We start from the raw sequence: 19,188 nt of genomic DNA, 5'->3' as shown, positions 1-19,188 counted from the left end.
ATCTGCTTTATTTGCTTCATAAATATAATTATAAACTTGTCAGAACCAGGTTAGCCACAAATTAACATGACAGCTACATTAACTTTCACATGGATTATTTATGAAGAAACTTTGATGGACTAAAGCTACTGATAGGACCAGGTGTTGCTGTAGAAGCCAATAGAGTTGCTATAGTGACAGGCCACAAGAATGGTCTAAAAGGTATGATAAATGACAAACATCTTGCAATTTGCAAGCCAGAAAAGCTTGGCATTTAGGAAATACTTGCTACATCTGCAAATTTATTTTCTCATATGGGAAAAGGCAGGTATATTGTATCAGGGTTCACATTAAGCTGATATACTCCCTTGGCTGTTTTATGCCTATAAACACTGTCTGTGGAGGAACTGAATTACTCCCTTCTGCTGTGCAGATAGAGATAGTGTCTCTTCCCTTCCTCTAAGCATTAGACTTAACACACTCTCACAAGATGATTCTCCTCAGTACCTTTGGAGTTACCAGCGTATGCTACCTGTGGTGGTACCGGATTTTAAATATTTAAAGTTCATTCACTTTTTAGATCTCTGAGCTGCCGTGGAAACTGGTAGCAGATTTTCCAAATAAATAATACAACACAAACCTATTTTATACATCAGTTAACACTTCCAGGCTAAACAAAAGAAAACAGGGAAAAAACCCAACCAAAAAAACAGAAAAACAAACAAACAAACAAACAAAAGCCAACAAAAAACAAATTCAAAACCTCCACAGCAATAGTGAAGAAAGCCTCGAAATTTTAGTAAAGCTGTTAGTAAAATCTCAGAGCTGTCTTTACAATGTCAGATCTTCCTGTGCAATAAATGCTGCATTCATTGATATTAACACGTTATAAGGTTCTTTTTTTTCTTCCACCTACTGAATTCCAGGAGGTCAGAGACAGTTTATGAATATACTGAGAAAGCTTAAGACAAGAGATGGGAATCACAAAGCTAAGAAATGGCACTTTTGCAATAGAGTAATGTTGAATATTGGCTGCAAATTAGTATTAAACTTTGAAGCAACACCTGCAGTGCTACACCCCCATGCAGAAAGGCTGAAGTCATGGCAAACTAGTGAAACAATACTTGAATGCCAGGAAAGCCACATTTCAAAATGCTACTGGCTGCAATGGACACTTGAGGAGTCCATTGCAGTTTTCAGAGGTATAATATATGTAAGGTTTGAATTAATCTTTTAAACTGCCTTCTGCATTTTTGGTCTAAGCCACTTGTGTTACTTTCCCACTTGCATTCTCTCCTTTCCACACCTTGTGGTAAAAACACTAAACTTAAGTAGAAATGGCTATGATCACCTTATTTCTCCAAGGCAAGAAACTTCTGTACTTCTGAACTTGTAAAACACCAACACATGAACAAGCACCAAAACCTGTGAATTTCAGAAATCATCATTCTTCATGAAAATAAATTATAGTTTGTTACTTTAGACATATGATGTGTCCTGGCTATGTGAAAGAAAATCATCACCAAAATGACTGTGTTTTAAGGACTGGAAAAGCAGCACACCCAACATGATTTTGCTGCAAGCTGCTAGAAATAAACCTTACAAAGTGTTGAGTTGCATCTTCTGTGGCACACACGGTTATGCAACAAGCATCAAAAGCAGGGGAAGGTGACAAGGGAAGAAAAGTGTGGAACTGTATTCAACCTCTACTCCAACACAAAATACTGTTTCATCCTACCAAAGTCAACTTTGCATCACAGAAAGCTGCCGCAACTTCATCCTGAGCAGAGAGAGGTAAAACTCCTACTGACTGAACTGTGAGCAAGAAAAAGATTGGGGTTGTGGCCCCCATAATGCTGCATGTTACACAATTAGCCTTTTAATGCTCTCCTCAGTGCAGCCTCATTGCATGCCATGGAAGGAGTGATGCACACATCCCTCCTTAGGGGCTGTCTTTACTGGGTGGCTGCTTCCTACCTTCACCTCCATCACAAGCTATTGCCAAACAACTTGGCCTCTCTGCTTGTTTTCCAGCTCCTCAGGGCTCAGACCCGCCTTTTCTCTTTCCTCTGCCTCTGCCCTCTTCCACCACATGTCCTCACAAAACCCTCAGCCCTGATCAGGGTGTGATAATCCACATCCCTCAGCAGGGGAATCCTCCCCACCTGCTTCTCGCTCAGTGGCCCAGGTTCCTCGTGTGCCTTTCACAGAGCCCCTGGGTTGGAAGAGACCTCCAAAATCAGCAAGTCCAACCCAGCCCTAACACCTCAACTAAACCAGGGCACTGAGTGCCACATTCAGTCTTTCTTTGAACACATCCAGGGATGGTGACTCCACCACCTCCCCGGGCAGACCATTCCAATACTTTGTTACCCTTTCTATATTTTTTTTTTTTCCTAATATCCAACCTATGTTTCCCTTGGCACAGCTTAAGACTGTGTCCTCTCTCGTTCTGTCGGTTGCTGCCTGGAGAAAGAATCAGCTTGATTTCACCTGCCTGTTGGCTGTGCCCCATGCGGCGGCATCCATCACCTTGCTGCACAATTCACAATTCGCCTCGGAGAGACGGCGGAATGGCACTGTGCGTTCACCAAAGATAAATCAGCAGAAATCTCAAGCTTGGACTGGCATACCACTTGTAAAAGGGAGCTTTGCTAACTCGTGCAGGCTGCTGGATGACCTCGCAGTATCTGCCAGTCTGGTCCAGGTCTGGATTTTTACTTATTAATTGGCTCAAAAGGAACAAAATAATATAAACACAGGGGTATCCTCATCCTAGCCAGTGGTCATACAATGGGGGATGTACCAGGATGTGCTACAGTGTATTGCACAGTGCAAGACTCCGAATATTTTAAAGGTTTCTGAAAAAAAAACCAAAACAAAAACAACAAAAAAACCCCCAGCTTTCTATCTCAGCATCTCTCTTCCAAACACTGGAATATTCATGTTCTCTACTTTCCTATCTAAATTCTGTTAATTTTATATAAGACATCAGATAAAGCACTCAATGATCTCATGGAAAGAAAACTACAAATTCTCCATTTTTCATTTCTCCATATCAATAGCAAAAAAAAGAAAAAAAACCCACCAAACAAAAATAAAAAACAAACAAACAAACAAACAAAAAACCAAACAAACCAAAAAAAATCCCCCCCCCAAAAAAACCACAACCAAAAAAACCTACTCAACTAAAACAACAGAAATCACTAGAATTTAAGAAGGCTGGAAGAGTCTTACAGCCCCAGAAACTTGTGAACTTGTAGTGCACTTTGCAAAGACAAAGCATATCAGAGGTCTGAATTCAAATGAGCCAACCATAAAAATATTAAGAAGCAAGAAATCTTCTAGACTTTGGTGAAATCTCTCTTCAAAGACTCAACATGTACAAGTTTTATATGCCTGCAGTACTTCAGGGTTTTTTGTTTGTTTTTTTAAAGACCAAATACAGATATGAAAAGTATTTATCATCATAGAGGAAAGGAAATGGATTGTTAATGCTATATGAAAATGTTATTTAAGGACGAAAAACAAAGTGCATTATAGGCAGAAAGCCAGCATTCTTTGAATTGCTTCGCAAAAGTGAATATTCTCCAATCAAATATATTTTAACTATGCTTGCTTTGATTCTCTTTTAATTTAAAAAAGTCCCTTTTTAATAGAACCACTATTTTTTTAGTTCCTTATAAGATCTTGTGGTTCAGAGGAAGCAGAGACTGGGTAATAGAAAATTATTAACTAGTAACACTCATCTTTCTAATTTAGTACATGTAAGTTTAGCACAGGACACACCTTAGATTTAAATTCTCTACACTTTGAAGAGAAAAGAGAATTAAAAAAAATAAATAAATCATCATTCACCTCTAGGTGGATTTAGAATCACCTTTTCTTTTTTTTTTTTTTTTTTTTTTAATAAGGATGCTAAAATATTCCTCTACTTAAGAAATACTCAGAGGTTGCATTTCAATATTTAATATTAAGAGAGGTAGAACAAAACATTTTGTTCTGTCTGGTACTGAATAATTTAGCTTTATATTGATCTTTACAGACTTATTTTCAATATTTGGTTTTAAAATACAACTACTGAAATCAGTTCTGGAGCTGCAAAAGACAAAAAGGAAATATGTACAGACAAGTGTTTAAAGAATACGAATGTAAAATACAGTTTTGGATAAACTTTTGGTAAATGTTCTTTGCTAGACTCCACCAAGTATTCTTACTACTTTTCTTCTAACATGCAATAAAATTTTAATGGGACGGTTTGCAATACATCCCAAACAGACTACGCATAATTTCCATTCTTTTCAGATTAAAAAAAAAAAAAAAAAAAAAAAAAAAAATCCATCTTAAAATCTTAGTCACTTTGCAATCTCTCCATATAATAATTCAGCTTTTATTTTTATCATTTCCTTTTGTGCCCTGTGTGGCAGAATTATAACACTGTATACTGAATAGAACAGCTTGAAGACTTGCAAAGGTATTTCTTTATGTCAAATTACTTTTCTCCCACTCAGAGCCATCCTAAAACCAGCCTATTTTACAGTGCCCATGCAAAGAACATATATTAGAATTTCAAAAGGAAGGCAGAAAAAAAACCCACTAACAAATCTAGACTTCTTCTAGACTTCCTTATGTGTCTTACTTAGAATAATTTTATAATTTAGTCTTTCTGTTGTAAAGACTGTGTTTTAGTATACAATGTAAGGTAATGACAGTTTATTTTTGTTCTGTTTGCACAAGAAAGTAGATATAGCAGATAAATTAATCACTGTAAAACATTCACTGAATTCTGCAATTAGAGCTTTCTTATTGAACAACTGCATTCCCACAAGTGCTTTTATAAATCTTTATTTTTAGATGGAACAGCATTACCCACCTTGCATAATGCATTCTTTATGCACCAGGAGCAAAAGAGTAGCAAAATCAAGTACACAGTCCACAAAGCAATAATTTTGGATTATTACAGGTGATCATTCACAGAGATGGAGTCTAAATGGGTACAATAAATGCATGTACATGGCCTCTGTAAGCCACGCTTTCCTGTGCTCTGAGAGTGGGGTGCTTGCAAAAAGGCCTTCCTCTGAATATGCAAAAGCATGACAAATACTTAATTGTCCTGTTTCTGTGAAAATATACCACACGTGAACTGGACCAACAAAGGAACGGGTTGCAGACTCCTTTATGGCTATCTCTCCTAAATGACCCCCCTTCCAAGAAAGGGGAGAGCTTACAGACAAAAGCTGAATTCAAAGCAGCATTAGTTTTGGGTTCATGTGGATGTCAGGCTGATTCCTTGTAGGGATTTCTTTCAAAGTTTAGATGAATATAGTGTCTTAATTCCAAGACACCCAAGCCCTGAGAAATCCAGTAACCGACTCACGATAATTTTTCTTCAAAACAAAAACAAACAAACAAATCACCTCAGATACAGATATGCATTTTTTAAAGTGCAGCAATATTTCAATGAAGAAATGCAATAATTATTCAAATTACCTTTTTTCAGTGAAAAAAAAATTAAAAATGTTGCCAAACAGAATATGAAGATCAAGGAGAAAACACCTGTGTAAAAGCAAAAAAAAAAAAAAAAACAAAAAAAACCCCAAAACACCAACAGCAGGAGAATACAAAGCATTTCCATATATATTTTAAATATATTTTGCAATGTCAAGAATCAGCATACACCAAAGAAGATCAAAATGAATCATACAGAATATTGGCTGGAAAATGTAGTAATAAGTTTGGACTATCCATAGGAAACTTTTAAATTAAAAAAAAAAAAAAAAAAAAAAAAAAAGCCAAACAAGAGGCTAAAAAGTTAACAGAGGCCTGCGGAAAAATACAGCTGAAATCTCTTAAAATTAGAGCTTCACTTCAATTTCTACTAAACAATTTCAAATGGTTCCTCATGTAGATGCTTTCACAATGCCACACCATGATTCAAAATCAAATTATTAGAATACACTTCTTCAGATTACGCCTATTTATCACTATTTGATCTCACTCCAGAGCTGCAAGTCTGTCTTGAGATATTAGGTCAATTTACTAAGTAATTTTCAAAGATAAAGACTTCAGATGCACTTCATAAGAATACATTTGTCCTACAAAAATAAAATGACAGGAGAATCTTAATAGTTTTAATTCATATTTCTGCTAACCTGACTATAAAGTTATGTCAATTTGACAAACTTTTTGCATGCAGAAGAATTACAAGTCTTTGATGCTCCAGCATATTGAGGAAAATCCATTCCTTGACAGCTTCACCTACAGAAATCATAAAACTCCTTATATGTTGTTCCATGTGCAGCATGTATTAAATTATTGGGAGTTTGTTGATGCCTAATTGTCATGAGTGACCACCGTAGCAGTGCACAGAAATTATATAGAAGGGGTCAGAATAAGTCTCCACATAGCTTTATGATCAGAATTTAGGCATTATAGGCATGGAGGACTTCAGCCTCTAAGCAGGCAGTCATTGCTCCACGAGTGGCAGCTTGAAGGCAGAAGGAGCCCGAGGCAGCACTCAGGGGAACACACTGCTCCTGACACCAGTCTGACTTCAGCAATGGATGCGAACACACGGACAAATAATGCAGTGAGCCTCCACCAAATGCAATTCTGAGTCAATGGGAGGCCCCCAGAAACAGACCAGGAGCTTGGAATGTCGTCAAGGCAGCCGTAACTGACACGTGTCTGTGCAAAAGCGCATTTAGAAATAAGTTTACGGAAAGGCAAAAAAAAGAATCGGAGCAAAGAAAAAAAAACGTTCTGTACTTATTAGAGGTAACTTCACAACCATGACTGCACAAGTTCACGATTTAGTTCCACGGTATTCTTTATCCTGACTTAACAAACAAAACACACATGGCACAATTTCAGACTGCAATCAACCACAGAGAAAAACTTGACTTGGAAGGGCTACACAATTAGATTTTGTCCAAAGTCACATGGGTGGCTTTGAGCCCTTATTACACCACGGTAGATCCGACATGCTAATTTAGTTTATGGTGAATATGACACATTTCAGGATCTATGATATATGTGCCTATGCTTATTTATTCATTCCATAGCAAGGAATTTTGTTGCATTAGGTATCAATTTGCCTCAGTTTCCTGAATTTTGTGGTACCTGGCCAATAGTTATCATCCTAAAATTCAGCAAAAAAGGATAACCATTAACTGCAGAACTCAGGCTGTCTTGAGACATGAATTAATCAGCTGGTTACTTAAGATGTTAAAAAAACCTGCCTGAGTAATTATACATAGCATAGCCAAAAAATGTAATCATATTCTATAGAATACTGTAACGTGACTCACGTTTACAACATTCCTGGGCACACTCTATGGTATATACTTTGGGAAATACAAACTCAGAAATTAGTGTGAAGCCTGAAGGTGGTGTATTTTAATTTATGGGAATGATGGTTAAAGGTGATCTGAACAAACAACTGAGAATTGAAGCAGTAATTAGTGGAACCAGGGAAGTGTGGAATGATTAGGGATAAATAAAATAAAGTCCTTTTCTAGTAGAGGATGTCAGAAAGGTCCTTACGGAGAATTTTAAATTATTTGAAATTGTTTTATGAAAATCCAGTATTATTATAGGGATTAATGTTCCATTAATGTCTATCATTTATAATCATAATAAAGTTTACTGCTCTAAGCTACGTAAAATAACGGTGTATTTAATATATATCAACATGAAGATGGAGCACCAAACTATTGCAGTTAACTGCTTATATATGCTGGGCAATAAGCTTCTTCATTACGTCGTAAAGTAACAGTCTTCGGCACTCACAGTTCTTCCTCTTCAGTTCCCTCATATTCAGTAAAATATCTGAGTTACGCACACTGTCCTCAGGAGTTAAACCTCTTCTTATGCTTTCTGCATTCTGAAAATAGTATCAGAGGAGAATGTGACTTCATTTCCTCACTTCTAGAGCTTCCCCAGTGCAGCAGCCCCAGCAACTGTCTGTGTGAAAGCAAAGTGTCATTTGGGTGGGTCATTCAGATATGAGGACCCACATTCGCTGCATTTGCTAAGTGACAAGATTGCAGCGCCAGATGAGACATTTAAAAGCATACTGGATGAAAACATCCCTTTCTCTCATGAAGGGAACTACGAAGATGTTGGTAAGGAAAATAAATACCAGTGCTTACAGTGCAAATGCACCATCTATCTTCTCCAATAACCATTGCCAAAGCCTCATACAGCCTTGACTACATCTGGGGAAGCAGAGCATGGCTCTTAAAGCCCAGCCCTAAATGATCCTGAATTTTCCCAGCTCAGCCAGATGAGCTGGACTAAGATTACAAAGATATTGAAATAGTAGCCCAGCTCGCTGGGTGCAGAAGAAAACTGAGGTATCCAGTAATGCATTTCACAAGGTCTTCGTTTGGGTGCTTCTCTCAGAATGGGAGAAATCCTGTCATTAGCAGTTTTGTTGAGGTGATGTTGACTCCAGCTGCAACCTTCAGAACAAAACAAGTGTTCCCATCCAATAAGAAATGCAGCAGCAATGCATTAGGGACCAATGAAAGATTCTGTAGTATAACTGTTGGCAGATTTAACTTTTTTTTTTTTTTTTTTAAATCTAGAAGTGGAAAATACAAGTTAAACAATGGTCTTTACCCCTTCAAAAAGAGAACATGGGATTTGAGAATATATTATGAGGAGTACAATTTTCTAGTGGCAACCTCATGTTGGATACAGCTGTGACCCCCTCGAGTGGGGTGGGGTCACATTTCTATTGTCCATGGTAATATAGTCTACAGTGTGTTCAGGTGTACATTTCACATCAGTAATTAATACTGTGGCTATTTCATGTGAACGCTTCCTGTAGTCTCCAAAGAAACTAAAGCAAACGAAGTGGTTTGATTCAGTGAACTGAATTTAACCTGATCCTATCACAGTGACACTGATTGCGGATGTGTTGTAGCTATTCTGGGATAAATTAGACCTGATCTGCATATGAAAAGAAAATCCGAGTTGCTTCCAAAGTTCAGAAATTGAATTTGATTCATAGAATTTTTGAAGCAAGAAAAGATCATCTAATCTGACCTGTTGTGTAACAGCACAAGGCGTGATACGCATGCAGATCCTTGATCTGATTCAGCCAGTTTACGTGCAGACATGCCTGCAGAAATGTAAACGGTAACTATTTTGAATTACTATGTCTGACAAATGTGCCTAAAATTTTCAAAGTGAATATTATTTCTAGGAGATACCAGCATTAATATTTCTCATCTTGAATAGAAATCCTGCAAGGTCAACTTCTGGTAATTTTGTCATCTTTTCTGTCACCTGCTGCAGGTGTATCCATTGGGTAGACAGGAAAAAAATACTCTAAATTCTTTCATATTCTTTCGTAATTCTTTCAAACTGCATCTGACAGGGAACTAAAATGAAACTCTACTACTTGAGTGCCATCAGAATAATTCAGTTCATAATGTAGCTATGGATCTCCTTCAGCCCCTCCGTCTGACAGTGCCACATCTTGATGTCCAAAGTTAAACAATAATAACTCTGCATTATTTAGGTCTCTAACCACTGCACAATGCATCCATTGGCAAACTGCTTCCTTGAACAAATGATCTCTTTCAAATTTGCTATTGTGTCACTGTCATCATAGTTTAGACATTAGCCTCATACATTCTTCAGGAATGGGATGTCTAACCACCACAAAAAGAAAATACAAGTCAAGATATAAGATAGAGGTTTGTTGTTTGGGGTTTTTTTGTTTGTTTGTTTGTTGGTTGGGTTTTTTTGTTTTTGTTTTTTTGCAGCTGCATCCGGTTTTGTCTTGTTATTGCCACAAGTTTCATAGCATTTGTTGTAGGACCCGTACCTTTTTTTTTCTTTTTGCTAAACTGGCAGCTTCTGCTTGCTAGCACATGGTTTTGTTTCCCTCAGGAGAACAGCAACAAAAAGGCAAAACCAAAAGGCTGTAAAACATCCTTGCTCCTGCTTCTGCTGTAATAAGCTCCAGCCCACCTGGTTACAAGGCAACAGGTATCTCTTCTAACACCTCATCTTTCACCTGTTTTAAAGGAATGTATTTCAGAAACTTTCTGGATGCAACTGCTAGCACTAGTATGCGATAATACACTACATATCAAAGCAACAGCACCATTTTATCTGCTTTGGAGCCAGTGAATGGATAAGCCCAAAAGCACAGTATTCCTAGGGACAGGATTGTCACTAATGAGCAGGGATATTGGTGTGGTGCCATGTCCCTTTTATTGGGCTCCACTGCAGAGAAGATAATCAGGAAAGAAAGGACAGATCTATGATGTCCCTAAGTTCCAGAAGCTCCTGTTTGCCAGTAAGCACCACCAGGGCAAAAGGCTTTCATTTTCTCTAATTCATGAATCAAATCAGCCTGGCCAATGGCCAATTTTAGAGCAGTAGCTCAAAGCTAGCTGACTCCATCACAGTATATATGGAGCACATTACACTGCGCTAAACCTGCTCTCTGCTAAATCAGAAGATTTCTCTGAAATTATGAAAGTGAATTCCCTTAAAGTTTCCTACTAAGAAATAGTAAATAGGAAAAAAAAAAAAAATCCAGCATATAAACAAAACAGAAATCCCCCTAGCTATAAGACTGTATGCAACTGATAGATTTTAATAGTTATAAACTATATGTACAGTGTTGACTCTTAAGCAATATTGGGCTATGGTTTTAAAAGGTTAAGCATTAAAAGATGTTGAACTAAATTCTAATTAACTGTGGGAAGTCTTGCTGCAAGATGAGAAACAATTGACTTATTACAGTGCTTGAAAGAGAGCAATGAAAAGGGAATGGAGGCCCTTGAAGTTATTATTAGGTTGCAAAATTTGTGAACTCAAGAGTATCTGTGGGCAATCCAATTTAAACCAAATTCATATCAATTTTAAGTGATTTCTTTCTCATATAAAACTAAGTCAATGAAATATTGAACTAAATTAATAAAAGTGTCCATACAGGAAGTTGCAGAGTTTAAACAAAAGAGCTCTAAAAATGACATCATTGAAAGCAATGCAGCTAGCGTGAAACCAAGTGATAAGATCATCTGCGGATGAATAGAAATAAAGGGACGCTGTAGAGACAAAGAATTATTTAATCAGTTTGCACACAATCTGTTCTATTTTTGAATGTGTGGTAGAGGCCCTAATTGTTATCCCCCTTCTTTGGAAGACATTATGTGGTAGAGGCCCTAAATGTTATCCCTGTTCCTTTGCAGAACTCACTGACATTGGTAAGGACAGCAGCAGGCCCCAGCTATTGATTGCTTCCTCCTTTACAAGGCCACAGGCAGGCTCCCAGTAACCTAATGCAAACCCAGATCCCAAGAATATCTGGCTAAATAATGGATGAACTGTGACACACACACACACACGTTGTGCATAATCACAGAAATCTCTGAAATTTCATTGGTAACTCAATTAGGCAGTTATAGTCTAATTGCATTAGAGCAAGTGTTACTCACTGGGCTTAATTCTTAGGAAGGCTGTCAGCCAGCTCTCACTCTCCTGCTTTACAGTTCTGGACTTACTCACACACCAAGACTTAAACCACCCAGGAAATCATCACAGATGATGGAATGGCGTAGTAGTGTCCTCTCATTACCAAATTCCTATCCCAGATGGCTTGGCAGTAACACTCCTCCAGGCCCTGCTGTCAAACGGGAGCTTCATCTGAATTGCCTCTATTCCAGGCTCCTGGACACCTTCCTGCACTCCTTTCCCACACATAATCTCTTCACCAGGCATTAGTTCTCACCATCCTTCACCCCACTGGAGCATAATGGGGACAGCTGCGTGCAGCACGGAGGGGAAAGGAGGAGCAGATGTGGCTGGAGGAGCCGCTTGCTGTATGACTGGTGGCCTCGGCTCGGCGCAGAGACGCGGAACCCGCAGCGGCTCCGGCGCGCGGGACGTGCTCACAGCAGCTCCTCCTCGTGCCCCGAGGTCTTGGCGGGTAAACCCACATCCAAGTGCACCGTGCCAACAGTTCCCCTTGCTGAGCATGGATTTCTCGGTGCTTTAATTAATTCACCCACAGCGCCAGCGCCACCAAGTTTGACGTGCAACTCGAAGAGTCTGGGCATGCAATTACTAGGATGAAACAAAGACTAATGGACTGATGGAAACAGTGGACTGGAAACACGGAGAAGAGAGAAGTGGAATTTTAGTGAGACAGACAAATCTAACTGGAACTCATTCTGGCAGAGGCTGTCACCACAAAATACACGTATATTCTCACACAATATTTTTTTAATCTTCACTCATTTCCCTGAGTGTCCCAAAGGCTTTGTGGTTTGAAAAAATTACTCCTTTTAGTTCTAAGTTGTACCTGGAGTTGTATTTAAGAATTATGTCAAGTCATATTTTTGTTTAGCTTAAGAACACTTGGGGCAGTTGGAAAAAGAAAAATCATAGTTTTCATTTGCTTTTGTTCTTGAAATGCTGCTTTATGTACCCTATGCAGCAAGATGAAAACCTAAAAAAGATGGGGAATTTAAATCACAGCAATAAAACAGAAAGGCATTTCTTTGACTTACCCAATAAATGTGCTAGTCCAGATAAATGAGAAATGTGGATATTCACTTAGTGTTCTTAAATACGAATTTCTTTTCCCCTTCTCTCTCAATCCTGCTCTGCCAGGGCACAATCTTCCAGGTAGTTCTTTTTAATTCCTGAAATCAGACAGCAGGAATGCAAGTTTTCACATGGTACCCATTTTCTGTCTTTACAGATCTGGTCTGTAAACTTCTAATTTATACCACTAGTATGTTCTGGCACGCACTTTTCTAAAATAAATGAAAGGCAAATATAGCACCAATTTTGCATAAAACAAGTCCATTCCTAAATTTGCCAGGAAAGTGAATATTTTGAGTCAAACACTTTAATGTAAAAATTTTGGTCAAACCTTTAATGCAGAATAAAGGTACTACAAAAAAAAAATTGAAGTCAAATTAAACCTGAATTAGAGAAAAAAAATCCAGAGAACATTATCAAGAAGTACAATGACATGCTAATGGCTTAAATTATAGCATTCTTTCAATCAATTATCTATCTTTAGGCTCAACAATATGAAGTAGCGTAAAGAAAAAAGGGAAAATTGATGCTTTTGGTCTCAGATTCAGATCAAAGACTCATGCTTACATCTTAAGTAAGTGGCTAATAACTACAGGATATTCAAAGATGTCACCTACTTATCCCATGACTACCTGAAACCTTCCCCTTTGCACAGAAAAATATTTACTGCATCTATGAGAAGCCAATTTCAGGCAGCTACTGGGACCTTATTTGGAATGTGCTAATTGGAAAGAAATGTTCGTATAAGTGTCCCAAAAACCCAGATGATTGCCTTGATCAGCAGTCTAGGTAATTAGGACTCTGTTTCTGGGGTTTCATCATTTGGAGTGTAGTGTTGTAGTGTTATCACCAATCAAGAAAAAAAAAAAAAATCAGGAACTCTCAATCTTGTATTTCCTGTGGAATTCATTCTATTGAGATATAGCTATCTGCATTTCTTCGCTATCGTTTGTAAAATCTTTATGTTTCTTTAGAAATACCCTTATTTCGCTTTCAGGAAACAGGGCAACATTTTCACACACAACAGTTTCCTACAGAAATCCAGGCTTTCGTAGGAGAATTAAAGAAACAGAGAACAGGCACAAATGAACAAAAGGGGTCAAAGCACGAGGATTTTTAGGTACATCTCAGAGACCAAACCTGTCCAAATGGGAATAAACAAACCTCTCAGTGTGGCAGGTCTTTCAAAAGGTTTACCACCTCTGATTTATGCTGACTTACTTGCACGAGTCTCTTTTCCTTGTTCAGTGCTACAGTAAAATCCCAAATAATATCCAATTTAAGAAAGAGCTAGTGTCAGCTGCCAATCAACATGAGTTCTGCTTTACTATGTATCCAATTTATTCTCTAAGAAGAGCCCCAGGTGTAGTTTGCTGCTCCCTTTATTTTGTATTTTTCTTACGCTGTTGCAGCTTGGTTTTACTCGTCTTTACCACTCTGGCTGAAGCTGTTGCAGGGTGCTCACATCCTGCACCGTGCACGTGCAGCGCAGTGGTTCCTGCTGGTGTTCCAGAGCTGTTCATTATTGTCAGCATCCAGCACATGGTGATCTTCCTACAGGCTGCCAACTCCTCTTTTTCATGTGCATAGATTTTATGCCAAAAGAACGACAAGCACTATTTTTACTTAATAAAATGACTGTAATAATACTACCTTACATTTCTATAAATCCCCTTTTATGCAAGAGCCTAAAGTATTTTATGGTTTGGGGGGTTTTTTGGTTTTTTTGTTTTTTTCCCCCCTGGATATAATGCTATGAATTTTTCTATCTGTCGCTGGAAAACAAAACCAAACCAAACAAAACCAAAAAAAAACAACCAACAAAACAACACAGCTCCTTTTAATACACAACATATCTACTTACCAGCAAAAAGTAGTGCTGCACCATTTTGGCTCAGGAAGCTGTGGATGCCCCATCCATAGAAGTGTTCGACACTGGATGGTGCTTGGAGTGGAAGTTGTCCCTGCCCAGGGTAGGGGGTTTGGAACAAGGTGATTTGAATGTCCCTTCCAAAACTAAGAATTCTGTGAATTTAAACAAGTCTATATGACTACAGCAGTTACAGAAAACAGTATCACAAGCACCCCAGTGCAGAAGCACAGCAGGACAACATTAGAAAATACCAGTGTGGACCAATTTGGACCTATGGTCACTGCTACCAAGAAAGTAAGGCCACAGGTCTGGCAACCTACCAAAGTGGATTTCAGTGGAAGTCTTAGAGGCATTGCTTGCAAAAATACAGGAAAGGAACCTAAGAGTAAAGACAGCAGTGCCTAAAATGCTAAGGTTCACTTTTAATGCTGAAAATCTCCAAAAATCCTAAACAGTAAAACGAGAAATGTACCCAGTTTCAATTAAAACATGGGAGAAGCAGATGAGCTGTTTAGCATAGATACAAGCTAAAACACCTTTTGCCTCTCCAGCTCCTAACTAAAATTAGAAGGTCCTGATGTGGTGAGAACTAGTTCTGTATTCACCCCCAGGATCAAACTAGCCTAACGGCTTGTAGTGAGTTTCTAACTTTCATATAACCTTTTTGAGTGCCTTGATTTAGAGATTGAAACTCCAAACCAGCACCAAGTAGTGTTATTATTTCTCATAAGTGCTGTAGCAAAGTCTGGAAAAGGAAGGGAGAAGAGATGGGATCACATTATTTCCACAAAAGATATTGCGTTATTTTAGGGAATAGCTCACTTATTCTATGCATTTCATTGCCTAGAGTTATAATATCAGCTGTTTCTTGGGAGGATCATTTGCATCGTGCCACAGAAAGTGCTGCTCACCTACAAAACAAATGTAGCAATTAAGCACCATGAGCTTAATTGTAAAACTAATTAAATTTTGGATACTTTTCCACCCAAACTCGTTCTGCACCTAACAACTAGAAAAAAAATTTTTTTTCTAAATATGAGTAATATGTGTCCAACATGAACACTTGAAGCTCTGTATGTGCACATCAAGGATAGCACATGACTCTAAGTTTGCTTGAATAAGTTTTTTTTGGGTTTTTTTTTTGAAAAAGGCTGTTATAGTATTGGCCCAGTTCTTATCTCTTACAGACAGTGGCCCAAATCTTCCCTGTTACACAAGTCCAATCTCACATTGATTTCAATGGGCTTCAGCAGAATAACTGAAAAGAAAATTTGGCCCGTAATCTCTGACTATATCGTATAACTAGAAAGTGTTTGGCTAAGATTAGATTCAAAGATAGGAGGATAATTCAAGGACTCCAAAACCTTTATTTACACCAAAGTCTCCTTCCTTTTGGGGAAAACACAAAACAAGATAAAGTGTCTTTAAAGGCGCTATATTCCTGGAAATCAGGAAAACCCTTAACTAATTTGCTGTTTCTTTTCCTGCATCATTAACACAAATAAGAGAAAATAATTACGTTCTAGAACTGAAATTGGTTTTTCCTTTTCTGAAGTCTTCTTTCAAAAATGTGTGTGCGGCTATACATGATTGTCTCAGCAAAGGAAATAACTTTCTGCTTCTCTTTAATCCTATGTACAATATAACTGGAAACAGCGAGTGCCTCCAAACACATTCATCTACAAAGATTTTCTTTTGGCTTCCTTTGAGTGGGTTGCCTAAAACACATGGGCCTAGTTTCTCTTGTGGGCTGTTCTGTGCTACAGGTAAGCACTTTATGAGCTCAGGGATGAGACTTTTTTGAAGCCTGGGCTGTGTACTCAAGGTAAATTCCTACAGCCTCAAGACTATCAGTACTTGCAAGGAGAGTAAGTTTAAATGCTTGTTCACCATTGAGGAGGTGGCTTGTTAGCCTTTGTTCTACTTTAGTTTTTTCCCCCTTGAAATGGAGTGAGACCAGCAAACTAGCAAGAATCAATCCCCAAAAGCAGAAGTCACCAAGCAAAAAAGGACTTTGCTAGCATTTCACAGCCATGTGGCTGCTTACTGCTGGCTTCTTAAAGACAAGCACAACACTCCTCATGCTCAAACAAACAAAAATCAACTAGAAAATAAAGTCAAGCACTTCTTCATGATCTGAATTCTTTAGTCATACACCACTACTTGATTTATATTATGAAATATTATGAGGCGAGAAAACAAAACTGTGATTTCTATCCAGCATGGATGAGAAGGCCAATAAAGACTACAGCCACATTTCCAGATTTTAGAAAGATATTCATCTCAACAAATGCAGCAGATAATCTTTTTTATGAAGTAAACAAAGAACAAAATGCCCAAACTTTGAACTCTTGATGTAAAATGAACAAAGAAATAAAAAGCAAATGATAATTCTGCAATCATTTTTCTAATAAGATTACACTTGAAAGGCAAAAGGAGTAGGCAAATACTAAGAGCACTGGATCAGTGAATTAAAATGAGTCCCAGGAGTAACTGGTAACTCAGAGCCCCTTTTGCAAGCTTTCTTGTATTTAGATTTTTAATCTCTTATACCTCTGGAAAGAAAATCCACCCTGGCTTTAGGTGCCTGCAGAAATGTAACTTAGGAAGAATACTTGCAGAAGCCCTGCTCTCTCCCAGCTCTCCAGAGAAGGCAGTGATCAGGGCCACAGGACCAGCTGCCAGCTGAAGGTCTCCTGTTCCCTTTCCAATTTACCTCAGGCTGTACTGACAGGCCTGACACACATTTAATTAGCAGAGGGCTGGGACTGGTATGGATGCCACAGCCTGACGTGTCCGCTGCTGTCCCTCTGGCTGAGGTTCTCACCTTAGGAGAATGTTTCAGAGCTGCTTTACAGGAGCACTTCAGTTTGAACACATCATCACTGGCCATGCCAGGTGAGTCTGGACTTTGCCTTCAGGGTAATGCCCTGACCCTGGTGGAAATCACACCCTGGGCAGGGTGGTGGCAGTTCAATTTGATGCCTTAAGTTTTAGCTTTCCTGTTTTTCGGATCCTGTGCTGCTTAGGGGTGCAGTTCTGAGCCTCATATTAAGAGTTGGTCAGCTCTCTTCACAGAGTAGGTAGACAAAGCAAATCCTTTTCCTGATGGAGACCAAGGACAACTTTCAGATCCAAAAGCACAGACAACGGTGGGCTGAAGGGAGGAACAAGATGGATGGGACTTCACAATCCGAAGCTGTAATTGGACATATGCAAATGGACAAAACTTATAAAAGTGTAAGACCTCATGGCCGGTCATCCATTTTGTGACCATTTCAAGTCCACCTTGGGTATAGCCCTGGATGTTAATATAGGGCGAGGGAACATCCCAGTGTTGTCCTTGTCGAGTGGTGGAGCAGCATACTAAGTCTACTTATTTTACAATTGTGTGGTATGGACTCCGAAAGCTATTCCTAAAAACAATTTCCACAAAATTAAAACAATTCCAACTTACACCCGTATGCAAGATCAGACTCACTGCACAATTACAGGGAACTGCACTCTGCCAACACTGTTAAATTGAGGACCTCTGGTTTCCTGGCTCTGCTACTGTTGGACAGCTTATGTTCCTACTGCTTTGCTTCCATCTGTGCTAACAACAAAATCCTTTTTGATTAAAATGTTGCTGAGTTATATTGTGAAAGTTCATTTGAACTTTCCTCCCGTAGAAATATTCCTCCTCGATTTGGATACAAGATATAAGCAATTGCAAGTTACACCTCCAGCCTGAGTTATTTCAGAAAGAGTGGGGGGAAAATAGATCTTTTAATTAATGTACAGTTTTTCAAGCCAGGGGAAACTTAAGCTCTGGAGGAATAGGCTTTTTCTATTGTGTGTGTGTGTGTGTGTATATATATATATATATATATATATAGGTTAGGATTGACTAGTTTTGGTGGGTTTTTTTGTGTGTGTGATTTTTTTTTTTTTTAATTATTAAAAGAGATAGTTAACAAAAAATTCTGAAAAAATGCCTGGAGGAAAATGCAAGTGGAGACTATCCACCCATGGGATACACAGGCTCTGATTTTAGAGCTTTCTGAAAAAAAAAAAGAAAAGGAAAAAAAAAAATCTCACTAAGGATAATTTTAAAGGAGACACGGAAAGAAACATAACTTTTTATGTTTTAAACATAAACATAGGTTTTAAACATTGGATTGACTGTATTTCATGAAGAAATCTGAGGACAATGTGGACTCCAAAACAAAGCCACGTTTTTTTCTTCCCTTTCAAATCATGAGTGACATAGAACGTTTTCCGAGCAAGACTGATGGTTGCATGGTCATTCCAATTTCTAATGAAACCATGCTAACTAGAAAGCAGTTTAGAAATTTAGAAATTTAGGTATGCTGTGAACAGGTAGGGACATAACCTTTTGTCACAGCAAAGACTGCAAAGTATATTTCCCAATTAAAGAAGAAAGGATAAAAATGTAACAAATTTAAACAGGGACTAATAAGGAAATTACCAGAGGAAATTAAGATAAATTAGTAATTAATTAGACTGTAATTAGGAGATAATTAAGAAAATTAAGGAATTTAGGATGTACATTATATGTTCTAGCTAAAACAATAGTTCTAGTTCAAAATCTAATGTCATTAAGCACTTTTGTAATTCTCTGGGACACGTTTCAGACATTGAAGTAGCAAAGTTGGCATTTTCAGGTGGGCCTTCAGCCAAAACAATATCTCTGCATTCAAGAATAGTGGATATATTCTTCTTCGAGCAGAGTTGGATATGTTTCTTGGGAACTGTTC

The sequence above is a fragment of the Hirundo rustica genome, chromosome 5 (genome assembly GCF_015227805.2).
Source record: "Hirundo rustica isolate bHirRus1 chromosome 5, bHirRus1.pri.v3, whole genome shotgun sequence".
NCBI classification, from domain to species: Eukaryota; Metazoa; Chordata; class Aves; order Passeriformes; family Hirundinidae; genus Hirundo; species Hirundo rustica.
The sequence above is the reverse complement of the archived record's forward strand: the minus strand, read 5'-3'. Positions refer to the sequence as shown.